The 14,368-nt window shown below is 45.4% G+C and overlaps 1 non-coding gene across 1 annotated transcript; it reads left to right on the top strand.

Annotated features, from left to right (window-relative positions):
* The first annotated feature begins 1,023 nt into the window (after positions 1 to 1,023).
* TRNAL-UAA (transfer RNA leucine (anticodon UAA)) lies at positions 1,024 to 1,106 on the top strand. Its single transcript has one exon. It is a non-coding gene; the product is annotated as a tRNA-Leu (tRNA).
* Positions 1,107 to 14,368: the final 13,262 nt, after the last annotated feature.

Genomic DNA, 14,368 nt, shown 5'->3' with positions numbered 1-14,368 from the left:
CTAGCACTTGTGAATTATCTCTGGAGGCCAGGGTGACCTCTCCTGACTGAGGAGCTCAGTGTCATCCTCTTTTGAGACCTAGAAACATCCCTTTTTCTGGTCAGTGCCTCTCACCTCTGCAGCAGCCAACCACCAGCCCTCCAAACACCTCAGCTACCCCAGAGCACAGTCATGAGCAGTCGCTGGCAAAGTAAGGAGGAAACCGCTCTCATCTTCAAGTAGGACAGGGCCAGGACAGCCTGGACAAGCACATCTCCAGTAGACAGAATCCTCTGGTGAAAGGGCCTAGCCAGGTTTCTCTGTGTGGTAGCATCCCTGTGTGACAGTGCTAGCCTGAGAAGATTGAGGGTGGCTGAAATCAGAAATAGAAATTATCAGGCTCCTGTGGCTTAAGGGCTAAAGACCTCCTGCACACAGGTACCTGGGGGCTGTCGGTTTGAATCCCGTGTGATTCAACAGAGGTTTTTATGTTGGTTTCTTTTTTTTTTTCTTTTCCCCAGATGGCAGGAAGAAAGCCGTACCTCACCCCAAAGGAAAAAGAAAGACTCTTCTGCTCTACTGTCCTACCCAGCTAAATGCCCTAGTAGAGTTCGAAACGCGGGCCGGAGGGTGTGAGGAGTGGGACATGGGGTGCAAAGACAGTGCTTTAACTGTGTGGTGTGTCTGGCTGAGTGTTGTCGGGCTGCCAGAGCTGCTCCCTTGCCCCTGGGCTCCCAAGCAGGGTCAGGCTGAGCCCCTCAAGAGCTGCCCCTCCTGCACCAGGGTCCCTGGTAGTGTTATCACCAGTGACTATGGTCCTTGCATGAGGATTTAGTGTGGCACATAGGGACTGTGCCATCCTTCATGGCCCACGAGACCTGATGCCTCCCAATGAGATATTCCATCAGTTTGCTGGGGACATTAAAGAAAGCAGTGAGGAGGTAAAGATGTTGCTGGGCTTGGGAAGTGTCTTGGGCTGGGACCTCAAGGGCTTGGTACCCTCCAGGGGGAGGAGCTGATGGGCCAGGGGAGACCTTACAGCCCACCAGGATGGCCGAGTGGTGAAGGCGTTGGACTTAAGATCCAATGGGCACATGCCCGCGTGGGTTCGAACCCCACTTCTGGTAGGAGCCTTTTTCTCTTGGTCCACAGCTTCCATCCCAGCTTTTAGAGCATCAGTTCAGAGCAGGCTCTGTGCCTGGGAGCTGAGGCCATTCAATGCCCCAGCTTGAGGACTCTGGTGGGATCAAGCCACCCTATCGGCTGAATGTGTAGTGAGACATGAGCCAGTCCCTCTGGCACATGGATCTCATCTTTCATGCAAGAAGTGCTGAGACCGTCGTGGGCTTGAATCCCACAAGCTCCCAAAATAACAACTTGTTTTTCCTATGGCAGAAATAGAAAAACCTGACTACCCTGAAATGGGAAAAAAAAGGTGTTGAGCTCTAAACAGCTCAGGCAAGTCACAAGTGGAAACCAGTGTAAACAAGTGGGTTCAGGGAGATGGGTTTGGGGTTTGTGGAGACTGCTGCTATTACCAGTTCTGCTCCACGACCCCAGACTTAACGCTTGGCTCACCCAAAGCAACATTTAGCACTCTTTAGGGGGATTTGGCAGTATCACAACCACCCCCTGGAGCAAACCAGCATGGCAGGAAAGGGTTCCTGATGCTACTGGTTAAATTTGGGAAATGCATGAGAAACTGAGAACTGCTCCTCCGTTGCACAGCGTCACTATACCATAGTCTGTCTTGGGTCGGTGCCTACAAATGCTTGCGAGATTTTTGCTCCCTTCCTTGTGTGCATGGATGGGCACCAGATATTTCCTTCAGTAAACGGTTAGCCTGCTGGACCCACGGAGACGCTGTCAGGTTTTCATTTGGCTGCTTTGCTCCAGCCTGAGGCCAATAGGAAATGTCCTACTGCTGGGACATGATTTGAAGTGATGGTGTTAATTTGGTTAATTAGGATCCCTGGGTAGCGTGCGCTTCTTGCAAATCAGCTTACCATTGTAGTATCACTGCAAAGAGTTATTTGCTGGTGCATGGGGTTATGTATGAATTTATGATTATGATGTAGGACCATTAATTTCATGTTTGTGGCAGATGATAACAGCTCAATTAGAAGTTGCATGTTAAGATCTTTGGCTCTCTCTGATATATGGGAATCAGACAGGGGCCCACAGAAAGGATTACAGGGCCTGTACGAGGGGCCATACAACAAATGGAGTAAGACCCAGAGGAGAGGACATGGGAGGAATTGCTCTGCTCCTCTCCCATTTGATTAGCACTGGGAGTGAAATTTTGTGCATATTCGCTAGAGCTGGCTTGTTGCAACTAACCTCAGTCATTAAGTGATGCAAAGAATGGCAAATACATCTTTGAGAGTATCCCAGGGGGGCTAAGCAGCATTGCAGGTCAAGTCTTTTGCCTCTGATGGCTTGGAGTCAGACTCCTATCTGGTTCATGTGTCAAAGGCATTTGGTGGTGTCTGCTGAGCTCAAAGCTGAAATCTCCTCATTTGAGCTTCTCTGCTGATCCATATTCTCAGAAAGCTTGTGTACCCCAGGCGTATGGGTTCTATTCTGTTCCTGATCCCTCGAGGATGTTAATCCACTTTGCAAAACTACTGGGCAGACAAAGCATCATCTGAGGAGCTGAATTAACAGCCTTTGTATTGCACAGCCTGCCAGTCATATGGACGGCTGGGGCCAAATGTCAATTTGACTCAAGACTGAGATCAAATGGCAGACCCATGTAGGAACGTGGGGCTGGAGATCTGGGGACTGAAATAGCACTGAGTCCAGTGGCCAGGCTGTGGAGGACTGATAAATAAACTACCTTCTACCAGGCCACAGCTTTCCTCCTTCTTACCCCATATGCTCCAAGTTCTTGTCAGAGCTAAAAAGAGCAACTTGTCCAATAGTAATTTTCATGTATCATATTTATTAAGATGGTTACTGCGGGTTAAATATCTATAGTTTATTACAAATATATTTATTATAGATTAACTATGCAGCATGCACATCTGTTATGTGGTGGTTAAAAGTAAACCTCAGTGAAAGGTTTTTAATAATGAATTTGTGTTGAAGCAGTGTACAATAAGTATCTCTAGTAATCTTACTCTCAATTTCATGAGACAGTTTTATGTTCAATAAATACCTAGAGATTATTAAAAACATATTTATCAAAGATTAACAGTGATGAAACAGATACAAATCTAAGCTGTTTAGCTCAATATGCATACTTATAATAATCAATTCCTATATTAAAACTCAATAACTACCTTGTTTAATCTAAATGAAATGTTTTTTTGGGATCATTGTACATGGCATCTTTTGCTGTGTGCTCCTGCTTGCAGATCTCAGATTAGATCCTGGGACATTTGTACTTAAATCAACTACTTAGGTAAAAGCAAAGCAGTCCTAGAATAACATAGGCTGTTTCAGGAACAGGGAACCAGAGTTTCAAAGGATATAGGTCAAAGCCAGTCCACAGGCACCACAGTCTAGCTTGCCCCAGTGCTGTGTCCCTGAGAAATCTCCATATCTAGTCTAACCTACAGCTCATACCACCACCTTCAGCCACACCACTTCCAGGACTGGGAATCTGCAACAGCAACTCTCAACTTCTTTACAATCATCACAGATGCACCCACACTGTTTTGGATACAGAAACTTAATGCCTGTCTTGTATCCTGTTATTATCTATCACTTGAAGGCAGAGTGCTAAAATAAGCTAACTATTTAGGAGATAAACAAAATGTTATTGTTTTAGTCTTGTAATGCTACTGTTATAATTGCCGGCTGGAGGGTAACAAGAGCTGGTGCCTGTGCCTATGCCTGTGCCTGTGCCTGTGCCTGTGCCTGCACCTGCCTGTAGGTGCTGGGAGCTGTGCCCTAGACAGTTTTTGTGAAAAGTGTCATGGGCTGTCTGGGTGCCTTGTGGGCCATCAGTGGCCTTTGGACCTCAGGAGAACTCAGACTCCTGAGCCCTCCTGACAGCAGGCTGAAAATCCCACAAGGCATCCCCCAGCTGGCCTGAATCCAGTGGTGATGGTTTTATCCCATATTTGGACTTGCATTTTTACATCAGTGGAGCTCAGTGCCAAGTCTAGATGAGGCAACAAATCAGAGGCACCCAAACTCAAGGGAGACTGCACACTGTGTGTCTAAAATATGGACTGTGCCACAACACAAGTGAGCTATGTGGGTAGTTGACCCTGTAATGTATTGAGGGGTATTTGCCTCTTGTGATGGCAGGATCTCAGAAAACAGTCTGAGAGGGACAGACATGCCCCACACTGCTGCTCAGCAGTATCTCAAATACATGGTGACTTTCCATCTCCCAATTGTCTGTTGATTTCCTTCATTTATGAGTTTGAAAACCAGGCTCAGGCACTGGCTTAAGGGATACCACTTCTGCATTTTAGATGCTATTGAGCGGTTCTGTAGGATCAGATGTGGGCATGGGGCTGCTGAGGAAAACCTTCAAAGGCAGGGCAGAGTCTGGGCATGATGAAGGCAGTTGGGTAGCCTTTCAGATATGAAGGGAACTGTTGGAGAGATGATGGTTGAGAAGTAGGGGGTTTCTGGCCTGTAACAGCCACCTAATACATAGAAATAGACACACATATGTGTATATATATATATCTGTATCTATCTCCTGATATATGAATCCGAACTGTGCTTGTGGCACCAGTATATGGTGCAAGTGTGTGGCTTTGAAGGCTGTGTTTGACTCAAAAAGTGGCCTGTATGGGAAGAAAGGAAGGAAGATTTTTCTGTGCTTAGCTGGATGAGGGTACTGCTGGCTCCATTGGATGCTGTAGGGATTCATTGTCATATTTTGGTGAGGTCTGGTCTGCATGACGCCTCCAGTGACCATCTGTTGCCAGGAGCCCCTGACTTCACTTTTTGTCCCACATGGGGAAATGTGACCCGAACAGCTTAGAGGCTTTGCGTGTCTCTAATGAAATCACATACTCCTCTATGGACATCAGAGAAGTTATATCTGTTTACACCCTGAGTGAGTTTGTCTCTTGCAAGTATTCCTCAGCTGAACCCGCCCTGTGGAGGATGCTTAGTTTGTAGGGGGGAGTTTTCCATCTTAGCAGAGGGCTGCAATTACAGAGGTGACCAGAGAAAAAAGACAAGCGGGCACGCGCCACTGCCTTTAATAGAAGGCAATGATTCTTCTGGGCTCCAGAGTAATACGGGAGATCTGGTTTTAATAAATTAACAGCCTACAAGTAACAATCTCAAGCAATTAAACTCTGGAATGAAGGCAAGCACCATGAAATGTATTCTGGAGCTGACAGGGGGGTGGCAAAGACAACCCCTGAGCAGTGGAGAAGCCAAAAATATAATAAAAATGCCCCAGAGGGAGTGGGAAAGCTCTACTCCCCCTCTCATTACTATTGTGTAGTCATGTGGACATCTTGTCTTGCTCCCCATCACCCCTCCTTCCTCCACTGAATCCTGGGGACCTGATTTGGAGCCTGCCTGAGCTCATCCAAGTCTCCATCATCACCATTACCCTTGTGCCTGCTCTCACCAATGTAGGTAAGGAAATTCTCACAGTGAGGAGACGATGGCTACTGGGAGACATGGGAAGTAGCTGGGAGCTTGAGGATAGCTAGGAGCTGAGAAGGGGCACAAATAAACAAAAAATAAAACTGCTAAGCTCCCTGTCTTACATTAATAGCCTGTATGGAATCCTCTTTGCCATAGAATTCAATTTATTTCCATTTAAAGGCTGTTCTTCTCAATCAATGCAGCTAATAAATAGCTGCTGATGGCCATGACCCCCGAGCTGAGGGAAGAATTTATCTTCTGAGCCAATTAAAGGAATTGAAAAATTCCTTTTAATAACACTATGGGATTTTAATACAAGAAAAAAACCCAGCCAATCCAACAAAACCCAACAGGAGAGGGAAAGAAATCCTCCCCCTCAAGCCTTGCAGAGAAGGGTCAGGCGGGCTCTGCCAGGGTCAGGATTAGATGCTTTAACTTGTCTTGTGAAGCTGGTAGGGGAAATATCAGGTTCCCTGTGAAAGCACAGGAATGCTTTTCTTTTCTGATGTCTTAAAAAAAAATCCAGAAATCAAAAAACATAATGACAAATTATGTTTCCTTGTTTCCAGAGCTGTAGAGGGTTTAGAGGGATTAGTGAGCCCCTGTGGCGTGGTGGGAGAGACGGACAGGCCAGGCCAGCTGTGATGTCTCTCACACTGCTGAATGGGCAGGATCCCACTCCAGCAGTGAGGATTTTTCTGGGTTCCCTGTGGGCCCAAGGGCAGTGGGACCAAGGGCAGCAGAGCCTTTCAACTCAGACACTTCCACACTCACAGGGGTAAGGTGGGGCTGGCCTCTCCATGGCTTTTTTTCTAAGACTCCCATTACTTCTTTTTTAGTGGCAAAAATCCTTGCTGATCCACCTGAGCCTTCGTGGAGGGATGGGAAGCATCCTATGAGACTTGTGGGTTCCCACAGCTGGTATTGGAGGCAGCGCTCCCTAAAATCAAGAGAGCATTTGTGACTTGCAAGACAGACAGGTGCAGATGGTATGGCAAGGGAAGCAGAACCGATACCTATTGAGTTTTCACAAAGCTACATAACCCCAAATGGCAGTGGGTCTTCTCCACTCCATCACTCACCTGTCAATGAAATCTCATGACTCCTGTTGGCATTGGATGAGAGCATCTGTCAAATACACAAGTCTCCTTCGAACACTCCTGTGCTGTAGGGAAGTCTCTTATCTCCATTTTACAGATGGCAAGCAGAGGCACAGAGAGGTTAATTGACTTGCCCAAAGTCAGTGCAGGAGGTCTATAAGTGATGCAAGATCCCTTGAATCGCTGTCTTTGGGCTTAATCATAAGACCATCCGTCTTCATCCTCTTCCCTCTCAGGATTCCCCATCAACTCCGATAGCTCAGGCACTCGTGTTGGCAAACTGCAGGTGGAGACAGCACTAGGAGATAGGCATTTCCAGCAATAGTTTCTCAACCCCATTTCCCAACAGAACATCAATATTGACCTTGAAAGCTTGGGTTTTTTTAAACTCTTCTCTAGTATTCTTTAGGAGCAGTGAGATAAACGTGCTTGAGCATGAGGAAGAGCATTTGCTCTTTGGGGAGGCATTTCAGAGATGCTAAGGCAAATGACATTTCATCACTGCTTTGACAGAGAAAGGACATCTTTCCTGGGTTTTAGTGCACTGCCCCCATCAAACTGATAAGCAGATTGAACCCACAGGTAGAAAACAAACAGCGACCTTTATTTTCAAGTGATCACCTGGTAATAGATCCCCACAGGGCTCTGGAGATTTGCCCTTGACAGCCATTCCCCTATCTGTGTGAGCAAGTCTGTGTGTGCAGGGCCATTGAGAAACGTGGCAAGGCTTGAACATATCCATCACAATGTCTCTTGTTTCAGAAGTGTGAATGAAAGAAGCTGAGTCCTGAGTGAGCCGTTGATGAACCTGGAGCACACATTATGTTCCCTCTGAGACTGGGAAGGAAATCACAACTGTAAGTCTGCCTCTTTCAATTTGCAGGCTTTCTGCAACATCCCTGTTCTTTCTTCTTGCTCTCTCGTTTTCATTTTTTATTAATTACCCGGTGAAAATTTTCCCAGAGGACTATATTTTCCATTAATTATTAGGGGAACTACAGGGGGAATGTTGAGCTGTTGGAGAGCTCACTTTGAGAACATCAGGTGGGAGAATTTCCTAATGTGTACAGGTGTATCTTTTTGACATTCTCCTTGCACAGGAGGCTAAATGACCTGCCTTGGATGCAGAAGAACTTTTTTTTATTGCAGCATAGCACATTGAGTAAGGAAACTTTATTTAAGTGCAGGTTTGTTGGCCCTGGAGACTAACATACTGCTCGGCCAGAATCGATCGGAATGCTCTGTGTATGATTTACTATCGTGTCCTGTGTGTAGGACAATTCACAGACAGAAACCAGTGTCAGCGTAGGACTGTGATGTACTTGCATCACCGTTTTCTACTGCTGAAGACATAAGTATGGCAAGAGAAGGAATAATGCTGGCCTGAAATCTCAGGTCCAGATGGTGACTGCCCCCTGCAGATGAATAATGAAGGTGGAGGAAGAGCATCTGCTCTTCCTCTTCTCCTGAAGCCATGACTTTTATAGTTGTACCTTCTACAGTCCCCAAAGTATACTGAGATTCATGGAAACATCTTGAAAGAAAGAGTCAGCAAGCTCAGTGTTAAAGCTGAAAGCTCCTCAGTGTGGCACGTCTGTCTGAGCACCGTTGGCATTGAACTTCTGCTTGAAAGACTAGAAGTTGGTATTTTTATGATGTTGATTTGTGAACCTGCTTCTGCAGGTTACTGTAGGTTACTGAATATCACTATTCCTAGGATATTTGATATTTAAGTACCTCTATGTAATTAGAAGTGTGTTCTCCACACATGAACTGGTCTTTGGAATAAGCCAAGAAGAGCTAGGATTTCCTCCGGAAAATTCTGACCACGCTTGCAGGGTCTTATATGTGCTTGTAGGAGATTTTGGTGAACATAGCCCCAAAGCTCTGTGGGGACAGGGAGCAGAGCTGAGCAACACCTTCAGCTGAAGGAAAAACAGTGTAAATATAGTGAGTTTCAGGGCTTTAATTTAAGGACTTTAAGTTGCATTAACGGTTGGTACCTGCCTTCCCATGCTAACTCTGTCCTCCTCCCCCAGCCCGCACTTGACTTTCTGCACAGGACATCCTTGTTCAAACCTGGTACAATAGCATCCATGACTCCTGCTGAAGGGCTCTGTTCAGGTGTTGCATGGCGGTAGCACTTTATTACACATCAGCTCCCATGCTGTTTTACAGCATTGTTTCTATGGTTACCCACCACCCTTCATAACCCATGGAGCCCGTAAAGAGGCAAGATTGCATTTCACAGTGGCAAGACCTGTCAAGTACAGTGACGGCCTTAATACCTGATGAAGAGTGAAGCACTAACCCGTGATCAAGTCCTGGTTGCAAAGCTGCTGCCCTGGGAGCAGCTCCTTGTGCTGGGAAGCACCAGGGGTCAGAGGTGGGCGAAGGGGGGGAGAGCTCATCAAGAGCTGAGTAATTGTCATGCTGCTCCCAACCATCCAACTTCTCACTTTCATGTCAGCAACCAGCTTGGATTTGCCAGTTGTTGGAGTTGATTGCAAAGGTGGGACCGGGAGGAGTGACTACGGCAAGAGGAGATTAGGAGATTTTTTGCTAAGAAATGCTCCATAATGGCTAACATGGACCTATTTGGCTCCACAGGTTTTCTGGAATGAAGTTACAAACATGGTATGTAATTGGATTTGGTCTGAAACAGCTTTTTCTTCCCAGAATAATGGGTTGAATGCATTTCTATTTCATGATCTGGGGTCATTTGTTTTAGTGGTGCCTGAGGGGGAAAACGAGGATGTTCTGAGAAATTTTTAAGGAAGGACCAAGGACTTGATCTGGATAACATGACCACTATGGAGAATGAAATTTTATGGGAATAATTATTTGACAGAACACTTCATAACGCTTAGCTGTCTGTCTAGTTGGACCAGAGCATGCCCACAAATCCGTTAGTGCAATTTGATATTTGCTTGCTGTTAAACCTGCCAAGAACGCTATCTAAAATAGTTAAGACAGGTCACAAAAAGAAGAGATTTGGAAGGTCTCAAAGTGAAGCAGATTAAAACCTTATTTCCCTGGGGAGAAGACTGGCTTTTATTGCAAAAATAATTTAAAAAATCAAGCTTCTTCCACCAAAAGTCATTCGTCCTAAACTTTCAGGGAACACCCTCCCTCTCCAACTGTATCAGAAATTAACAGTTTTCACAACCTATTTTCCAACAGTTCTAGGTAAGGTACAGGAAGGGTCCTTGAGGTGCAAGGAGATGATAAATTTGAGATCAGTCTGAAATAGTATATTACTGCAAATAAAATCATCTGTCTCTGTGGAGGCAAATTATGCTGTTAGAATGAAACAGCCCTTTCCTATGTCGTTCTGATTTGTCCTGAAAACGAACCACACGCTTGGGCCTGGCCACCACAACATGACCAGATAAAGAGACCTGGGAGGAAGCTAAAAGAAGAGCAACGAGACCACCCCTTCTGCCTTCTGATCACTAAATGATCAGACATTCAAAAAAAAAAGATTTATGTGGGAAGCCTCAAACCACTAAACGAGGCTACAAGATGACAACGCGTACTTCTGTGTGTGGAAAAAAAAGCCTAAAAATATCTGAAGGGTGTAAACATGAAGGAGAGAGCTGTGGTATCAAAGGGACAGCACACAGTACAGGGTTCAGAGCTGGCAGCTTTCCTTGCTGTTTGGAGCAGCGGATGGGAGATAACTGAGAGGCAGAACATCATCACCATGACTATATTTCACTTCAGCCGGTCCCTCTGTGACTTGATTTGTCATGTCCTGCTACCACCTGTGACTGGCATCAGCATGTGTCCCAATGAAATGCCGCCTGGAAATAAAACAAAGCAACAAAATATTTTCCCCTCCACTTAATCGTGGTGACCCCCAAAACCGCAGGACAGACTTGAGCCTGGTGAAATCAAAAGGGCTTTTCCCATGGGGCTGTAAAAGCCGCTCTCACCTGCCACGTGCCAAGTGTCATCTGTCCTTGTAGTCACTCCCTTCCTTCTCAAGTCATAAGGCAATATACGGATCATCATTACCAGACCTCAAGACTGTAAAGAAATTGTTATATATTTCCTATAGTGCTTTCTAGATTTATGGTTGGATTCTCAGCTGATGGGAAGCAACGCTGATTCATGGTAGCTGAAGACACTGTGTTTTGTCTTGTCTTCTCATCTCATTGAACTTTCCAAGGATCTAAATTAATGCAAGGGAAATATGACCTTGCCTCAGTGAATTATTTTGGGGGCTAATGTGCGGAGCGATTTATGGGCAAAGAGGTTTTTTTTTCCTCTTTCTTTAAGAAAAAGTGCTTTCATTCAGCAGCTTTGATGGAAAGCCTGCGAGGACCCATGATAAGTATGTAACCGGAACAGACTCGTATTAGATATCACTGTTACAAATCTATTAGTCCCACACATTAGAGCATGTGCTGGACCTGATGAGCTACACTAGTGGGAACATGAGTCATTTTGTGAAATAGATGTAGCTTGCAAATCTTTTAGACTGTTATCCAATTCCTTTTCTTCCAGTTTAATTAGGATATAAAACATGGCCTTAAGAGCTCGCACGAGTGGAGGGAAATCCATGTAAAGGATAGGGAGCCAGCTGCGAGTGTTTCCCAGCTGCTCTGCTGCTGAGCTTGTTGGCTTTTGCCTGTAAGGTAGCTTTGCTGTTCCCCCAGGGATTGATAGAGGCAATGTTTCTTGAAGAATTGCAGAAGGACAGAGCTACTCTTGCTCACTCGAGGGTGATGTGCACAAGGTGGGTTGGCCTTGGGTTTCCTCCACATCCCTGCTCAGCCACTGCCAACACCTAGCATGCTGGGAGATGCTGGGCTCTCCTCCCAGCCCGCAGAGCTGCTCATGCTGGCAGGGCACCCAGCACCCGCTGGGGCTGAGCCAGGGCCCGGCAGAGCTTCTGATATGTGGAGGGGTCTGCCAAAAGCTCCCTAGCAGGGTAACACAGTGACAGCAGAGAGCAGCAACGAGACAAGTCAGATGGCGGTTCTTTTCTAACCACATATGCAAAGCACCTATAATGAGTGGAGATGAGCCCCTGAGATCTGTGATGCTGCTGCTGAATTAATACAAAATCAAATCATACACTTTAAAGACATGAGCATCCAGCCCTTCTCATAACCAATGCACGACATGTTTCATCCAGAGCGTATCTGCTATCATTGGCGCACTTTCTTTTCTTGAATTCATCTGTTCTGTACCTTTGAGGACTGGTGCGATTAGCATTTGGCTTTGCAGAATTCAGAACCTAATTCCTATGAGTTTTCATGTCTCCCTTTTTCATGTTTTTATTCTTGTTTGTCCGTTTGTTAGTTTGTTTGGCAACATATTTCCTGTTTGAAACAAAAATAGCAGAGATGGGCACTTACTTTCTTCCTGGACAGATTCCTTTGGATACTTATTTATTTCTTTTTAAAGATGGACACCTGGTTTCCTTATAAGTGAGCGTTGGCAGGCTGGGGAGCCGGGGGGGAGGAGGGGGGCAAGGAGAAATGAATCCATTTAGAACAAATGTAACACTGTAGGAAAGCTTTATAATATGATCCAAGATTGCCTGGTGCTTTAAACATATGGTATGCTCCTATATATATTATGCATGAAAACTAGCTGCATGCACATAGCAGTTGTTCTGCAACGTTTTACATACAGTCTGCCAAATCCTGAACTTCTTCTTATTCAAATCCATCTCACAGTAAAGACAATGAGCATTTACCTAAGGCTCACTGTGTTTGGCCTGCTCCATCCCTTCTCTCTTAATTTAATCTCATCTGGATGAGGATTTCAACACTTTGTCCTTTGGCACCGAGCACCGAGCTTCCTGCTCCCCAGAGCATGTGAAGTTGGAGCTGGAAGCGTGTGGTGGTGTGGCAATGAAAGAAGTGCCGCTAGGCCGGAAAGAAAGCCTCATCTGCAGCATGGTTAGCAGGCTCTGATGCAGTGCTGAACGTACCCATGTGTGTTAGCTCTGGCTCATGCTAATATGTACATGGCGTAGTCTATCTTCGTCTAGGATCTCTAAGACAGATTTCCAGATTGACCTGGGCAGTGTGGGCACTGGGATCTACTAGGATAAGAGCTGAGGAGAAGCTGTGGCAAACCCTGTGGTTTGTGTCCTGCTCTGACACAGGCCTTTCCTTCCCACTTCGCCTTGATATGGTTGAGCTTTCTTTTGTGGGGAGGAAAGATGCTGATGCTGTTCTGGGGGGAACTTCACGTCATCTTTGCACTTCTAGGCTGGCAATAAGTTGAACTAGGGAATGATATTGCAGCTATTGCATGTATCTCTTGGCTACCTTCAGTACTGTGCTTGGGTCCCACACAGGGATAATTTTTTTGGGAAAACATCTCCTTTTTTTGGTAGAAGTCGCTCAAAGGGTTGAGAAGACGGGTAACTAAGTGTTCATCTTACCAGGCAGCCCAGTATCATCATGTGTTTTCTTGCTGTGTTGAAGTGTTTGCACTTTATTGAAGGTGACAGACCAGAGGAGCTAACTCACAGGTAGTCATTTTATGACATGATATTTCTTGTATCTCTTTAAGACACTCACAAAATGCAGAGTGGACTTTTCCAGATCAAGAAAAGCAAAGGTGTTTCAAACTGTTTGGTCCAAGACAGTTTGGTAGTTAAACCAGAGGCTCCCGTGGCACAGCAAGACATCATTTGCCTGTTAAGATAGTTTCTGAAGGCCTGAGGCATCCAGAAATCATGTGGAGGGTTTTTCAAGGGTCCCTCTGCCATTATCTCTGCAATAGAAAATTTCCAGGAGTATGTCATCTTTGACAGGTGTAATTATACCTAGTACAGCATTGAAACTTTGCAGTTTTGAGGAACTTACTGTCAGTCTGATCCCTGTCCACCCACATCTCCATCAGAGATGGTCTGAAACAGGTCAATGCTTCTTCTAAGTTGGTATTTGTGGGAAGCCTGCACCAATTCTAGGAATTTGATTATCCTCCCTCTTATTTTCATTTTTAACACTGAACAAGGAAAGCTGTTTTTCCTATCTTTGAACTTCATTTTCTCCTCCGCCCAAAATGTTACTGAAATTTCCTGGGCTCTGTCAGGTCATTTGGGGAAATCCTGTCCTCTTCTTCCTGCCAATACACTCTGTGGCCCTGCTGACTGCCACCAAAATCCTGTGCAATTAGACCCCAAAGGATGATCCAAACTCAGATTTAATCTTGGGTAAAGAGGTTTTTAGATCGAACATTGCCACTACCATGCAAAGTAAAGACTCTGAATGCACCACCATGCAACAATCATTAGAGGAGCAGAAGATCTGAAGTTTAACACTCATCACAGATGAGTGATGGATAAACATCGCTTTCCTAAGAAAAAGCACTTTCTCAGGCTCTTTAATCCATCCACAATATAACAACTGGGTGCTGACTGAGACACAGCTTGATTGGGGAGAGATGAAGGGACAGAGAGGAAGCTTAACACACAGTCAGCTCAAAGCAAATGCGTTTAACGCTGCCTATCTCAGAAGCTTTGAAGCAAAAGCCCTTGTGTCCTTGATGGTTCTCTGTGGCAACTTTTTGGCATTAAAGTTCGAGTAAGAGAATTATGAGTTTCCCATTATCACGTATGGAGATAGGATCCATTGTGCTAATTCCCACGCTGTGGAGATCTAACATTCACCACGCTTCATTCTGCAGATATACTGTGATGTGTCCTTTTCAAGCGGCAGCTGACTACATTGAAATCTTGACTG

The sequence above is a fragment of the Leptosomus discolor genome, chromosome 9, assembly GCF_034619465.1.
Source record: "Leptosomus discolor isolate bLepDis1 chromosome 9, bLepDis1.hap2, whole genome shotgun sequence".
In the NCBI taxonomy this organism is placed as follows: domain Eukaryota; kingdom Metazoa; phylum Chordata; class Aves; order Leptosomiformes; family Leptosomidae; genus Leptosomus; species Leptosomus discolor.
Note: the sequence above shows the minus strand (reverse complement) of the source record. Positions and strands in the feature narration are given on the sequence as shown.